The 14,392-nt window shown below is 36.4% G+C and overlaps 1 pseudogene; it reads left to right on the top strand.

The window, feature by feature from the left end:
- The first annotated feature begins 1,164 nt into the window (after positions 1-1,164).
- On the top strand, positions 1,165-1,256 carry LOC134382902 (U2 spliceosomal RNA; annotated as a pseudogene).
- Positions 1,257-14,392: the final 13,136 nt, after the last annotated feature.

Genomic DNA, 14,392 nt, shown 5'->3' with positions numbered 1-14,392 from the left:
GAAATTTGCTCATTTTTGAGTCAACATAAAAAGATTTTTTGCTTGCAATTAAATATGCACCGCAAAATTGATTTGCCCAGTATCACTGTAAGGGCAGATTAAGTCACACAGAAGTTTGAAGCTCAAGGGTGCTCCAGAATACCTTGGGGTGTGTCTAGATAATGCAATTTTTTATTAATATCAAAGCACAAAAACTCATACTCTTCTCACTTGCTTATAAATCTCATGACTCATCAGCTTGGTTTCTTTCAGGGATAGGATCTTACTCTAATGTTCACAGACAGGTGAAAAAATAATTATATGAAAGCCAAATTGTATTTTCTTTTTATCTCAACTACTACGACAAAATTTCCAGCCAGAAGACAATACTAGATTCATTTTTTACAGTTGTTGCTGATGTCTGAACATGTAAGATCCATGAGGATAGAGGTATTTTGTTTGTTTGCTTTTCATTTACTGTTCATCCCAGTAGGATACAGGCTACTGGGCACATAGTATATATTTGATGAATATTAATTGAATGCATGCGTATTGTGGTTTAGATATTGAATGGTGGCTTTCAGTTCCCAAACACTGAAAAACCCTTTGTGAATCCTTTTTAAACTGAGTTATTATTATTATTATTAGAATCTAGAATGAATATTGTAATAAATACCTGTTGCTTTAGTCTCTTTAGCATCCCACCCTCCCTTCTTCAAATGATAAAATTCCTCTTTCCTATTGGGACCCAACTCAGTGTGGACCCCTCCTCCTCTCTGGCCATAGAGGTATCCTGTGGCCAAGATCTGTCCCGTCTGAAATTACATTCCCTAACCACCATATGGTTAATTCCTGATCTAATTCAAAACAGTCTGTCCTTTGATTTTTCTGCTAGAGCTAAAAAAGAAGATTGTCTTTATCTGCTGGAGTTGATTGTGGGAGTTAATAAAGTCTGGAGCCGGGGGCAGTCATCTTTCCCATCTTGGAGCTTTAACCTGTATGTAGTAGCAAGCCAACCAGAGGCAAGCAGAATTGAAAGATATATATAAAAGATATATATATATATGTACATATACGTATATACATATTTGTGTGTGTGTATACATATATTTAGAGAGAGTGAGAGACTGTTTTCTCATCACCAAACAACTCATATTTATTCTTTTATTAAAATAGAAATATCCCATCGCTTCTCGGCCTTTTGGCTAAGATCAAGTGTAGTAAAATAGAAATATCCTTTTTGTTTTGTGTGATTCTAAAAGTAATAAATACTCATTCTAAAAAAATCAGAAAAAACAAAAAGTATGAAGAAAATTAAAGTTATCTTGAGTTCAACACCCAGATGCTATCTTTTTGTTATATGTCCTCCCATATATACACACAAAAACTGTGTATTTTTTTCTTATTTTATTTTATTTTATTTTATTAAAACCTTTTTTTCCTGGTGTTATCAGCACCCCGATCTAACCAAGTAAGCTAACCCTTTTCTTATTTTAAACAAAAGTGAATTCAGGTTTTTTGTAACCTCCTTTTATCAGTTTATGTATCATAAATATCTTTGCATGTCAGTAAAAATAGATTTACCTCATTGTTTTTAAAGACTAGATAGTAGTCCATTGTGTATAAACTATAGTTTTCTTAACCATGCCTGTTGTTGCAGATAGCTCTTAAAAGCTCTTGTTTTCTAAAAAACAATAAATCTTAAGTTGACTGACTTCTTATCACTTTCCCCTGAAAACTCCCCTATACTAAATTTTCCCTGCGTGACTTGAATATTTACAGGTTATTGGCTGGAGTGGGGAAGGAGGAAACATACTTTTATGAGCTCTTGAAAACATAGAACATAGTACTTTGGTAACCATGAACTCTTTCTTACAAAATTTTAAGCTTATTAATTTCTTAGAGATGAAGATTAGATATAGTTTTTGGTGAATTTCTTAGCTAGATTCCAGATTCATTCAAAAATGTGTTGACATAAATGCCTGTGGCATAATATTTTGGTGCTGACTGTACCAGCTTCTGAATAACTACCAAATCTCTAATTACGAGGGTGTGGCTATTCACTTGCATGAGTAAACCCCGTTCCATCACAGACACCACTTATGCTTTATTAAGATAACAAAGCAAGGCCCAGCAATAGGCAATCAAGTAACAACACAGATCTAGAAAATGTATATTCTGTTTAAAGAAACATGACAAATCAAAAGCAGATGTATATTTCATCAGCAAGAAGGAGGTTATAAAAACAAAATGAGAAAATGAAATTATACCTCAAAAGACTTTATAAATTATAAACAGGTACATAAAAATGAATAACTCTTGGACACTGTTGACATTCTTTTCCAATATGGCAGGTATCTTTAGGGTAGGGAGTGAATTATAATGGAAACCAATACCATAATGAAGTTTCTTTGATAGAATCATTTTGAAAAAGATGTAGGGCACATGAAACTGCCCTATGTGGATTCTCACTCACCCTTTGTGCTTCCCATGTACAAAGAACAGTCTGTTGTTATTGGGCAAGTCCAGTTCCCTATTTTTGGAGAGCTAACACCATTGTCCCATAATAAAGAAACTTACACGTTGTTAGGAACAATTATAGATTAGACTAAATCATTGCCGCAGAATCCTAGGAAAATTCTTCAGATTGAACATTTCTGCTACCTTTCATCTGAGTTATACTCAATTAATATTGAATAGAAGATGACGCTCAGCTGGTTAGAGCGCAGCCTCGTAACACCAAGGTCAAGGGTTCAGTTCCCCATACTGACCAGCTGCCAAAACACAAAAATGAAAACAAACAAAAAATCTATACAAAGAAGATGACAGTAGAGCCCTGTAGAGCCTCATCTAAAGATATGAAAGCTTAGTAGTTCATGTTACGAAAATGGAATTTAATTTTCAGTTTTTTGAGTACCAAGAAATATTTACCATAGACTATGGAAGCTCTTGATTTCTACATGGTCTCTAAGTATTTTATAATTTTTGAAGAAAAAATAAATTTAAGAAAATCTTTCTCTTTTTAATTTTTTAGAAGCCCTAAGTAACTCTTAGGCAAATTAAAGTATGTGGAAAATAACTTGAATTATGACAATAAATACAAGTAGCACTATTGTTCAATTGTTCACAATGCTTTGGCTTTGTTTCAGAAGCATTATGAAATGTTTATTGCAAGATATATAATGTACTCAAGAACATGTAAATGTATATTTTCAATCATTTTGTTTCATATTCTTTGTATTTATTTGCTTCAAAAAGAAACCTTTCTGCTTCCAAATCATAAAATAACTTCCCAGGGAGAACTTTGAATAGATGTTTTAGTCACTTTAAGTGTTAAAAAATCTTTCACTGTCACACTCTGAGACACTGGAAGTGTTTCAGATAATACTGCAGAATTCAATAGCATGAGTCAACTTTATATACTTTTTCTTATTGTTAACATAAGTAGTAATTGCTAATATAATTAGTAATATTGGAGAAATGACTATTGTTCTATCAAAGAACAAAAGCTTGTTGTTACTATCAAAATTCCCCCCCACTTTTATTTTATTTTATTTTATTTTTGGCTGGTATAGGGCTCAGAACCCATGACCCTGGTGTTATAAGGCTGCATTCTAAACAACTGAGCTAACCGGTCGTTCCCCTGCTATGAAAATTTTGTATAAGTATAATGACTCTAAAACTTGACCTGGGAGACTAAGAATGAAATAATAGAAGAGAAAAAAACTTTAATTATGAGAAAGAACCAAACGAATTGAATATAATAATATACTAAAACTATTACATTAAAAGAGAAGTACAAGGGCTGGCTGGTTAACTCAGTTGGTTGGAGCGCAGTGTGACACTAAGGTCAAGGGTTCAGATGCCCGTACTGGCCAGCCACCAAAAAATCTCCCCAAAAAACAGAAGTACAAGTAAAAAAAATAGCATAGTGTGGGAATATTCCCATTATATATATGAACTTGTGTCATACAGTAAAGGAAGGACCATTCCAAAGTGGTTATCAATTTGGAAAAAAATACTTTAGATCATCTTTTTATACATTATATCCAAATAAATTCCAGATGAATTACAGAGTAGGTATAGGGGCTGACCTGTGGCTCACTTGGGATAGTGTGGTGCTGATAACACCAAGGCCATGGGTTCAGATCCTTATATAGGGATGGCCGGTTAGCTCACTTAGGAGAGTGTGGTGCTGACAACACCAAGTCAAGGGTTCAGATCCCCTTACCGGTCATCTTTGAAAAAAAAAAAAAAAAAAAAAGAGTAGGTATAAAATGTTAAACAATGGAAAATAAAAAGAAAATAGAATTGAATATGTAAAAAGCTTTTGGAGGATGATTTTTTTTGTACTTAGAAACAATTCAAAAAATCAAAGGAAAATATGAACTTTTTTTAAGTAACAAAAATGAGTAGGCAACAAAGGAATGGGAAAATATCTGCAAAAACTACTAAAAAGGGCTAATATCTTTCTTCTTTAAACAGCTCATGCAAATTGATAAAATTACGCTAGGTATTGAAGAAATGGATAGTGAAAAAACATGTAGAAATAAATGTTCAGCTTCATTAGTAATCAAAGAAATGCAAACTAAGACAATAGTGAAATGTCAGTTTTCACTTAGAAACTTTGTAAAGTATTTTAAACAATCAAATCAAATAAGCAAGAATCTTATGAACAGGTCCTATCATGCATCACTAGAGTTTTGATAAACCTCTACCCTTTGACCAGTAATTCCACATTCCATATCTATAAATATGTCTGGGAAAACAAGACTAATGCTCAAACTAAGTGATTTTGCTAAATATGAAGTTTTACTGAGCTATGGAAAACAACTGTGTGAAAACATAAATAAAAATGATTAAAGCTTTGAAACAGAGAGCCAGTGAGAGAAAATGGCAAATGGAGAATTAATATATCTAAGGAAAAGGAAAAAAAGAGCAGTTTTGGAAACATTTAAAGTCAGTGGGGCTGGCCTTTTCTTCAGTAGGTTAGAGTGCAGCCTTATAACAAGGTCAAGGGTTCTGATCCCCTTACTGGCCAGCTGCCAAAAAAAAAAAAAAAAGTGGAGTCCGTGAAGTGGAGAGATTTGTATATACAAATACAATAAAATTAAACTGTGCTGTTTTTCTAGCTGTATCTCAAGAATAGTGTCTTTAATATCCTTGATGTTTTTTTTTTTTAAAGAGCCTAACAGAAAAGTCTCATAAGCATACAGTTACTACACAGGGCATTGACTAGTCCCTGTTTTCTCGTCGTCTCCTACCATAGCAAATGTACAAATACTTATAACATCGAGGTCACGGGTTCATATCCTTGTGCTGGCCAGCCGCCAAAATAAAACAAAACAAAAAAATATACAAATAAGAACTCCAAAGCTGCTAATTTCCCTTGTTAACAGCTTGTTATTTCATGTGGGTTTAATTCTATTAAGGCATGGATTGAATGTAGATTCTTATTTCTCTTAGCAGTTCCTAGTTTGGTCAATATTTAAGTCCTTTCTTTCACTATGTGGACTTCCTTGCATGCCTACCATTTCCTCAGTCCTCAACCCTCCCTCACCTGAACAGGAAGGCCTCCTATATAACCATACTATAATATCTGTGTGCAGTGCTTGTACATGTGTATATTCACAAAATACATAACAGTTTACCCATCTGCTATTATTGCCTTCAAAACTGGAACCACTAAATACCCACTTATAGATTTAACCAGCTCTGAGTGTGGGTGTGGGGAGCTCTCATTTGTACCATTTACCAATTTCTCTGGCCACACCATGGCCAGTTTATAGCTACAGAGATAACATCAGTGAACACAGAGTTGGGTAGAGGCACAGTAGCACACCATTGTATAGTATTTCTACCATACAGATACAATACACATAAGTAGCCTCAAGAGCTTAGACAGAGGGGGGTTGAGGGAGGGAGAGGGGGATGGAGAGAGATTGGACAAAGGGCATAAAGAATAATTACGATTTGTAACAGTATATATGCTAGTAATATTGATTTGATCAACATATCTCAACATTGAACCCCCAAAATATGTATAATCAATTCTGGTTCAATAAAAATTTTTTTTAAAAGCCTAGACAACAGTAAAATGTAGTGAAATAATGAGAAAGTGATGATTTTTAAGTATTTTAAACTTTTTTTGATATAATTTTTCAGTTATATGTTTATATAATTTAATTTTAAATAATGGCTGATTTTAATACCTGGCTTGTGGATCTCCTTACAGGCCAGCTGCAAATAAACCAAAAAAAACACCTGGCTTGCAATATTCTGAAGATTTATCCCTTGTCTCTTGTATGAGTCAGCACCAGCACACCACTCATTTTCACCTTGCCCCAGAGTCTGGAATCAAACCCTAGATTAGTAACTCTAACAAGCCAACCTTTTATCTAGAACAACTCTGATCCCAAATACACAGAAACTACATTGAGATTAGATTATCAGTATTCACTGGACATTCCAATGTGTCTGACATTGTGCTATGAGAATGCAAAAAAAATTGACTCCTCTTACAAACTTCCCCATATCAATAAACAGCATTTCTGTTTTTTCAGTTTTTCAGGCCAAAATTCTTGGTGTCATCTTTGATTCTTCTCTTCCCATCATATCCTATTTGAAGTCCATTAGCACATCCTGATGGCTTTACCTTCAAAATATATCCAGATTCTAACCACTTCTCATTCCTCCACCACTACCAGTCTGTGTGGCTACCATGCTTTGTTACCTAGATTATTGCAATAGTTTCCTAAATGGTCTTGCTTACATCCTTGCCTCCCTATGTGGTCTGGTCTCAAAACGAAAGTCAGACTGATCCTTTTATGCTGTAAGTCGTCTGCTTTTCCTCTGCTCAGTACTCTCTAATAGTTTCTCATCTCACTCAAAGTGAAAGTCAGAGTCCTTACAATGGTCTACAGGGCCCAGTGTTATTGGTGTCTCTCTTTGCTTCTTCTGACATTATTTACTACTCTTCCTCTTACCTTAGTCTGCTCCAACCATGCTGGCTTCCTTAGTATTCCTCAAATGTGGTAGGCAGGAAAGTCTTTGCATTTGCCATATTCTCTGCCTAGAACACTCTTCCCGAGATATCTTCATGACTCTCTCTCTCTCCCTCTTGTCCGAGTTTCTGTTTGTATACCATCTTCTCAGAGGAGCCTTCCCTAACCTCTTTGTTTAAAATTGCAACCCCACTCTCCATCCCCAGCGTTATCTGTTTAAATCTTCTCTATAGACTTATTTCTACTAACAAGCTATATATTTTACTTATTTGTTTATTGTCTATCCTCCCAACTAGAATATAAACTGCACCAAGTCAGTGACCTTTGTCTGCTTTGTTCAGTGCTGATTCCCCAGTGTCTAGAATAGTGTCTGGCATATATATATATAGATGCTTAATATATGCATACTGAAAGAATGAATGAAGATCTGTCCTCAGGAGTGTATGGGTTATCCATAGAAAACTATGGGTACCTTTTGTAACCAAAGTAACTGGATTTCCTGCCTTTCGACTCCAGTTTCCTAGTGACTAATCCCCAATATTTGTTGCCAGCATCTACAATTCTCATCTGCCTGCAAGGATATCTGTCAGCCCAGCCCTACATCTTGGGTCTTACTTGGTTGGGATTTTTGGTACTTATGTTCCTCTGTTCCTTTTACCTGGTAAATTGATCTTTCTATCAGACCCATTTTGGAATTAATACCACTTCATGTATTGGTCTGAGAATTTTTCCTTAGCTGTTTGAGCTTTGGATCTGATACTACTCTAATGTGACAAAGAGATTATATAACAAAATACATCATCATCACAATCTTCAAAAATTAAAATGGACTTTGTAAAGATAATAATTCTTTTAGCAATTGTATAAGATATTACTTATCTGTCAATCCTTCCATTATCTGCGTGAGATAATTGAATATTCCTATAAAATACTTACGTTTGACACACACATAAAACTAAACAGATTAGAAGCTGTCTGTCAACTATTGTTAGATTTTAAGATCTCTCACTACCTACACACCTTTCTCAGGTGCTTTGCCAAAATCCTGGAATAGGTAGGAGTGGTGTCCTCATTTGTTAGCTGGTATTTGCTACCTAGACAACACAGCTATAGACAGCTCTGAACTAATAAGCTGCCTCTTGATTAGGGATAATAATGTGAATCAGAAGAGGGTTTTTTTCAGATTCTTAGTCATTTATTCAACAATCCTACACCTCAGACTGCTTTTGACCCTCGACTAGGCCCTCATTTCCTCAGGCATGGGGGGCGATGCAGCCTGATAGAGCCGTCCAGGGCCCAGCAGCCTGTGGCCGCAATGTCAGTGGCTATAACCAGTTCATTTTCCACCACTCCTGTTGGTGCTGCCCTTTCTCGTTGTGCCCTGGTGCTGGAGTGCCACTGTGTGACATGAACCAGGGGCCCAGCGCATTCACCCACAGGACGTAAAGGGCCCAGCTGGAGCCAGAAGCCAGAAGAATCAGAAAATTTTTAACTGCCAACAATCTTGTGGAATAATTTTGTTTTCTTAAAGCTTATGCTTGTAGCTTATTCTATTTATGCAAGTGTTCTACAAAGAATGACAGTATAAACAATAATCTTTTCCAAATAGAATTGATTTGTCTCAAACTCAGGGAGCAATAAGTACCTAAAAATGCCAGTAGAAATAATAAAAAGGAATTTCTCTTTGTATAGCAACATTCTAGAAAGAACAAAAATCTTTTATAGCATTGATACCATTTCTCTGATTATTAATGCATTTCTGTGAGGGAACGGGGGGAAAGAGGAACAAATAATTTATCATGTTTTTACAGAAAAGAAACTGAGGTACCAAAATAGACAATTTATTGTCTGAGACCACAGTAGTACATCAATTGCAGAAATAAGACTGTTGCATCCTCTTATTTCTTAGCTCACAGGGTGTTTTTTTCTGGATCATTCTGCATTGCTAATGTAATTGAGATTCTAGGTAATAACAGAAGATGGTCAGGGCAAAGTAACAGTAGTGAACCAGAGCTAAAACTCAAAATAGAGTCCAGGCCTTCTAATCTTTGTTCATTGATCCCACCATTAAGACGCCAGATGAAATTACTGAACTTCATCAAAAATGTCAGCCTAATGCTATGAGAGTCTAACCAACATTAGTTCAGTTAAATTTTTATTATAGATGGGTAGAATAATTCATTTTTTTGGCTTGCCTAAGGGGAGAAAATTCTCAAATTGAAATTCTCTTTGGACATTGTCATTTCTTGTATTTTAGTATTTACTTGTGTGATGTGAAAGGATCTTGGTTGACTGAAGTTCATTAGGAGTCAGGGGAAAAAAGACATTACAAGTTAAAAACAATCATCTCTTTGCTTAAAGAAGGTGTGAGTCAGCAAGCTGGAGAGCTCAGTTTTTCAGTGGGTGGCTAGTCCATTGTATCAGCCTGAGGGGTAATGTGGTCTGTTCCAGGAGCTGAGAATAGACCGGGGAGAGAAGAAAATAGAAGAGAAGGAGGGAGCCATCTTTTGTCCTACATTTAAGACATCTGTTGCATAACTTTGTAAATGTGGATGAATGAGACCAGTCATAATTCAGAAATCAAGAGGCTTTTTCACCGAGAAGATTCTAAGAGATGCGATACATATAAGGTGAACCTGGTATCCTTCTCACACATACATGTATTTTCAATGGCATTGGCATTTTGCCCTACTGGGCAGGATATAAAGACCTCATAGGCTGGCCAGTTGGCTCAGTTGGTTAGAGCACATCCTTGCAACACCAAGGTCATTGGTTCGGATCCCCATACTGGCCAGCTGCCAAAAATAAAATAATAAAATGGTTAAAATGGTAAAATTAAAAAAAAAAAATAAAGACCATATAGACTTCCTCAATGGTGCAACTTTTCATATAAATTAGAGCTCTAGAAAGGCAAGGGCAAAGATCTCATTTCTTTAAAAAAAAATTTTTTTTTCATTGTGCATATTTATGGAGTACATCTTGTTGCTTCAATACACGCATATATTGTATAATGATCTAATCAGAATAGTTAGCATTAGATCTCATTTCTTTATAATTCTTTTCTTAGTTTTTTACAACAAATCAGAAAATGAAGAAACATCTTCAACATAATATTCTCGGTTTGAATTAAACTCACATTTTTTCAGGTACCACATAGCTTTACGTACATTATCTTTTTCTTTTTTTAACCTTTACAACAACTTAGAGAGTTGAGTGTTTTCATTTTACTGTTGAGGAAGCAGAGTTTGAGTGACTTGCCCAAGGCCACACGTTGCATAATGGTACATCTGGATTTAGAAAGTATGACTCCAAGGGCTGGCCAGTTAGCTCAGTTGGCTAGAGTGAAGTGTTATAACATCAAGGTCAAGGGTTCGGATCCCTGCACTAGCCAGCCAACCCCCCCACCCTGCAAAAAAATAGAAACTAGGACTTCAAACCATTTCCAGTATCCTTTGTTCTACTTCACAGAAGGCTATGGCGATATTTTGATTTTTACCTTTGAGGTAATTTCTAGATAAACTTCAGGCTACTCGATGGCTTTTTGAGAAATGGATACAGAAATATTTGTTTAGCATCCTATTTTCTCATTGTGTATTTCTTCAGCAATGTATAGTCATTAGGTATCAGAGTGGGTCTTCTTGTTGCAATAAGGTATTTCTTCAAAGAGTCTGGGCACTTTTACCTGTTTGGTTCACCAAGTCAAACATGATGGTTGCCGGCAGAATCCTGACAGTAGAACTGTGAGTTGACTTGCTGTAAATAAAGGATTTCCTATACTTTCCAAATCGGGTAGAAGACACCAGTGAATTAACCGGGCTACAGACTTTTGGTGTTAGTGCAGCCTATTGCTCTCAGTAGAGACAGCTCTTAAAATCTTAGAGAAAAAGCAAACAATTATTATTTTCAATTGACTTACTCCCTAGAAAGGTTATAATTATTAAACATTTGCTGCCTACTACCAATTCACAAGTTGTTGTAGTAAACATAGACTCTAACCCAGCCCCTACCAGTGGAATATTATCTTAACAATTTGATGATGAAATTATCAAAAGCATTAATGATTAATTTCTATGGAACTACATTTGGAGAACTTCTGGTGAACCCTCTGCCTTCTTTTAACCAAGTATCTTTGAGTATCTTTCATTATGTACCGAGCTTGGTGTTAGTCACAGCACTGCCTTCTCCATAGTAAAAGCTCTATATCGTTTATTCAATAATGATTGAATGAGTGAACAGAACAGAAAAATTCAGAGACAAGGCATTTACCCAAAAGTTACTGACCATCTGGTATACTGAATCATATTCCCAGAATCAGTGTATCAAATAAATTATTTTTAAAAATAATCTTTTTTTTTTTTATAAAGATGACTGGTAAGGGAATCTTAACCCTTGACTTGGTGTTATCAGCACCACACTCTCCCAAGTGAGCCATGGGCCGGCCCTAAAACCTCCTGTTTTTTAAAATTTCTATTTTTATTATGAAGCTTCCCCCTATGGGTTCAGAGTGAATTTTTTTGAGCTAATAGTTTAAGGTTCTACAGGATTTTCTCTGAGATCTTCATGTCCTGAAGTGTTCTATACCAGGAGAAGTAGTACAGGGTACTGAGTGGCTCAGTGTGGACTCTGGTGTCAAATATCCTGGATTCATATCTTGGCCCTACCACTTACTAGCCAAGAAAGCTTTAGCAAGTTACTTCTGAATGTCACATTTTTCTCATTGGAAAAATGAGGACCAGTATAGAATTTTCCTCATAGAGATATTGTGTGGATTAAACAACGTGTTATAATATAATATTTATATAGCATCCAGCACAACACCTTGCTAATAGCTAGTATTCAATATTATCACCAACAATATTTCTTTTTTTCAGGTTTTAGAAAAATACTTTTAAATCTAGACTTATTTAACCTTCTTATGACCTTGTCAAAGGGTCTGCTTCCATATGTGCCTGCCAGATGGCCCACTTACAGATGAGAAGGCAGCAGCTTACCTGTGATAAATTTAACCATTGGAGGTCAATGCAATGTAGTAAAGAATAGCGTTGGCATAATGAAAATGCAACTACACAAACTCTAGGAAGCAGTTTTCTGTGAAGGGTGCGGTGTAATGCGATAAGATAAGCATGAGTCAGAAGACCTCAATTTGACTCAGCTCTGCTCCCAGTACTTAGCCTCTTTGAACAACTTCTTAGTTATGTGCCTTAGGGAAATTACTTAAACTCGTAGGGCCATTATTTTCCTCATCTGTAAAATTGGAATAATAACATCTAATTCACTGAGTTTTTTTGTGATGACAGTGACAGCACAGAGTAGGGGCTCAGTAAATTTAGTGCGGGCTACAGCCGGGCACTGTGAATATTAGTTCCCTTCTCTTTTTTTATGGCTATGTTGGAAAAGAGTAGCAACAGCAGGGGTGGCAGGCAGGGCAGTCCTTCAGCAACACTGTGATGTCTGTGCTTGCTATAAGTCTGTCATACATGGTTGTCAGCATACAAGGGGACCAAGGCGAGTAGTATTGAGTCTGTGCTTCATTCTCCAACATGTGCAGAAGGGGCCTCTTTCTCTACTTCTGTATCTGTACCACTTCCTTACTTGCAGTTCCTTCCCACCATCCCCAAGTGCTCAATGACTTCATATGGACATGACCTCTCATTGCACTTCCCAGTCTAACCTACCTCATACCTACCAGGTTATTCTATACCATTTGATCCTGCCATGAAAATCCTAATCTCTCCAGAGTCCCACTCCTTCAGGACTCTTCCAAGAGATGAGTGAGAATTGCATAGATAAATTCCAACTAAAGTATTGACAAGACCTGTCTTTAATTATATTGTCCATTGGCATTTTAACAGAAGTTTCCAGTATTCCAACCCAAAGGAACAAACAGTATAAGGTTTTGAGGTACAAAGGCAAAGCTAATGTAGAGAAGCAGTTTGAAAACAGTGAGGACTTTTCAGCACAGCCATAGTACCTGCCTATTCTGCTAATGTGCAAAATTGGAGATGGCATTGAATAGACCAGGAAGTAGAAGCTGTTTACATTTAATGACCAGTCTTTCCTGTGCCATGACAACCAGTTCATTTAAAGAGTCAACAAGAACTTTGGACCCACCCTGAAAGGAGAGAATGTAGAAGGGGCAGGTGCTGTGGTATAGTGAGAACTGCCTTCAGAGTTAGGAAACGCAGATTACAGTCCTACCTCCACGTCTAAATAGCTTGTGGCATTGGGATAGTTGAGTGTTTGGACCTCAGTGACTTCACTGTGGACTGAGAGACTGAATTAGAGAGCCTTTCAAATCTTTTTCAGCTCTAACATTCTATGTTGCTATTTTATGATTGCAAACGGAATGGCCTGGGAGGAAAAAAAGCAGTGTTGAATTGTAGCTTTAAGAGCGTTATATTGGACTGCATATCAAGATTGATGGCTTCCAGAGAGGCAAATTACATTAACGATTAAGAATGTAGGTGCTGGGGTCTTTCATTCCTGAGTTTGGGAACTGAATTTGAACAAATTACTTAACCTCAATTTCCTCATCTGTAAAGAGGGATACTAGTACCTATGTTGTAATGTTGGTGAGAGGATTAAATGAGCTAAGACATATAAAAGCATTCAGCATAGTGCCTGATACGTAGTAAGTCCTCAGTATTTGGTGGTGGCATTATTTATCCTAGCTCTGCTACTGAATGAGTTCTTGATCCTGGCCAAGTCAAACACTTCTAGAGTCTCCTTAAAGTTTTTGGTCTAATCAGAGAATAGGACTAGATTATTTCCAAGGTGTTTTGTATTTCCCTCTTTCAATCTATCTGTCTATTTTTGTGATAGAATCTTTTGTTTTAAAAATTTGGCCAGTTTTGAACTCAGTAGCTCAATTGTCCCTCCCATGTACACAGAGTAGTTTCCCAGAACTATCTCCAACTCAGACCTACTCCCATAATGTTGGGGAGGTTCATTGTTGGCTATTGGGATATAATAGTTGCACAGTTTTAATCTTGAAATGCTGGTACTGCACATCCATTCCCAGTAACATGAGAACGTACTTCTCTGCATGTCTGGGTCCTAGGCCACAGGACAGTCCTAGAAATCATCATTACTGCCCTATTGGTAAAGTACAGCAGCCACTTGAGCCCCCAAGACACTTGCCTCATTATACAATTGATCACACTCTCCCACAGGTGGTAATTAGATTAAATGTGAATATACAGGATGCTACGAATTACTAGCATCGAGTAAATTTTGACAAGGATCTCAGCACTGCATTCAAGCCCCAAACTATACTTAAATCCCATATTTGAGGGTATGTTTCTTGGATCACTCCTGGTACCAATTCTGTATCAGTCAGGAGACAAAAACCATATTAGTTACTTGAAAAGAGATAATATGATATAAACAATTGTTAACTAGCTATAAAA

This window comes from Cynocephalus volans, chromosome 7, assembly GCF_027409185.1.
Source record: "Cynocephalus volans isolate mCynVol1 chromosome 7, mCynVol1.pri, whole genome shotgun sequence".
Taxonomy (NCBI): Eukaryota; Metazoa; Chordata; class Mammalia; order Dermoptera; family Cynocephalidae; genus Cynocephalus; species Cynocephalus volans.
This window is presented reverse-complemented; position numbering and strand designations above follow the sequence as displayed.